This window comes from Aptenodytes patagonicus, chromosome 6 (genome assembly GCF_965638725.1).
Source record: "Aptenodytes patagonicus chromosome 6, bAptPat1.pri.cur, whole genome shotgun sequence".
Taxonomy (NCBI): Eukaryota; Metazoa; Chordata; class Aves; order Sphenisciformes; family Spheniscidae; genus Aptenodytes; species Aptenodytes patagonicus.
The window spans coordinates 26,917,063-26,919,236 of record NC_134954.1 but is presented as its reverse complement, the minus strand read 5'-3'; the positions used below and the strand labels follow the sequence as shown (position 1 = coordinate 26,919,236).

The 2,174-nt window shown below is 47.0% G+C and overlaps 1 pseudogene; it reads left to right on the top strand.

Annotated features, from left to right (window-relative positions):
- Positions 1-1,694: 1,694 nt before the first annotated feature.
- Positions 1,695-1,893, top strand: LOC143162635 (U2 spliceosomal RNA; annotated as a pseudogene).
- The last annotated feature ends 281 nt before the right edge of the window (positions 1,894-2,174 follow it).

Here is a 2,174-nt window from a genome sequence, read left to right as displayed (position 1 = left end):
GAGAAGTTGTGGCAGTCTGGTGAAGTTCCCACTGACTGGAAAAGGGGAAACATAACCCCCATTTTTAAAAAGGGAAAAAAGGAAGACCCGAGGAACTACAGGCCAGTCAGTCTCACCTCTGTGCCTGGGAACATCATGGAACAGATCCTCCTGGAAGCTATGCTAAGGCACATGGAGGACAAGGAGATGATTTGAGACAGCCAGCATAGCTTCACCAAGGGCAGGTCCTGCCTGACTAACCTAGTGGCCTTCTATGATGGAGTGACTACATCAGTGGACACGGGAAGGGCTAACAGATGTCGTCTGTCTGGACCTCTGTAAGGCCTTTGACATGGTCCCCCACAACATCCTTCTCTCTCAACTGGCAAGGTATGGATTTGATGGGTGGACTGTCCAGTGGGTGAGGAATTGGTTAGATGGTCGCATCCAGAGGGTAGTGGTCAACAGCTCAATGTCCAGATGGAGATTGGTGAGGAGGAGCATCCCGCAGGGGTCCGTACTGGGACCGGTACTGTTTAATATCTTCATCAATGACATAGACAGTGGGATCAAGTGCACCCTCAGCAAGTTTGCAGATGACACCAAGCTGAGTGGTGCAGTCAACATGCCAGAGGGACAGGATGCCATCCAGAGGGACCTGGACAAGCTTGAGAAGTGGGCCTATGTGAACCTCATGAGGTTCAACAAGGCCAAGTGCAAGGTCCTGCACCTGGGTTGGGGCAACCCCCAGTATCAATACAGGCTGGGGGATGAAGGGATTGAGAGCAGCCCTGCCGAGAAGGACTTGGGGGTACTGGTGGATGAAAAGCTGGAAATGAGCCAGCAATGTGCGCTCGCAGCCCAGAAGGCCAGTCGTATCCTGGGCTGCATCAAAAGAAGCATGGCCAGCAGGTCGAGGGAGGTGATTCTGCCCCTCTGCTCTGCTCTGGTGAGACCCCACCTGGAGTACTGTGTCCAGCTCTGGGGCCCTCAACATAAGAAAGACACGGACCTGTTGGAGTGGGTTCAGAAGAGGGCCACGAAAATGATCAGAGGGATGGAACACCTCTGCTATGAAGAAAGGCTGAGAGAGTTGGGGTTGTTCAGCCTAGAGAAGAGAAGGCTTCGGGGAGACCTTATTGCAGCCTATCAGTACTTAAAGGGGGCTTATAAGAAGGATGGTTGCAAACTCTTTAGCAGGGCCTGTTGCGACAGGACAAGGGGGAATGGCTTTAAGCTAGAGGGGGCTAGATTTAGACTAGATATAAGGAAGAAATTTTTTATGCTGAGGGTGTTGAAACACTGGAAGAGGTTGCCCAGAGAGGTGGTGGATGCCCCATCCCTGGCAACATTCAAGGTCAGGCTGGACGGGGCTCTGAGCAACCTGATTTAGTTGAAGATGTCCCTGCCCACGGCAGGGGGATTGGACTAGATGACCTTTAGAGGTCCCTTCCAACCCAAACTATTCTGTGATTCTATGATTCTATGAACTGAGTTCAGAGGAATGTAGAAAGCTGAGTTACTTCACCCTGCACAAATACAGGTATACAGTCTTGAATTATATCAGATTACTTAGGTTAATTTATATTGCTCCATATTGCTCTTAATCAGAGTCAACCCCTCAGTTCAGCTGATTGATAGTCAGTTCTGTAATATTAATTATTTTGAGTTTTATGTCCATGTGATTCTCTGAACCTAGTATTTGAAGTAACGAAGTCGCTTCTCGGCCTTTTGGCTAAGATCAAGTGTAGTATCTGTTCTTATCAAGTGTGAGAAGCCTCAAGATGACTTGAGGAAGGAAAATTACTGGAAAGTTGGTTTTGTAGGCATGATCCTCACCAAATAAGAGATGAGGGGGGCAAAAGCATTCTTCTGAGTTGAAGAACACTTGATTTTCCTATTCAGAAAAATTGAGATGAGGTTATTACCCTGATGTGTGGTTAAGTGTGTTGAAATATGTTTATTTGGTAAGGGAATAACACTGGAATATAAAATATCTGAGATCAACCAAGAATGACAGTCCACGTCTCCTTTCCCGAGAATGTTTTCCACCCAAATATAGAGATAATTTATTTGTTCTTTTGGACTTTAGTGCTGGACCTCCATCAATCTTCTCTATGTTTATGCAGCTTTTCATTGGGCACAACTGGAACATGATGTATTTCCAGTAGTGAAAAATACAAGATTTTAAGGAC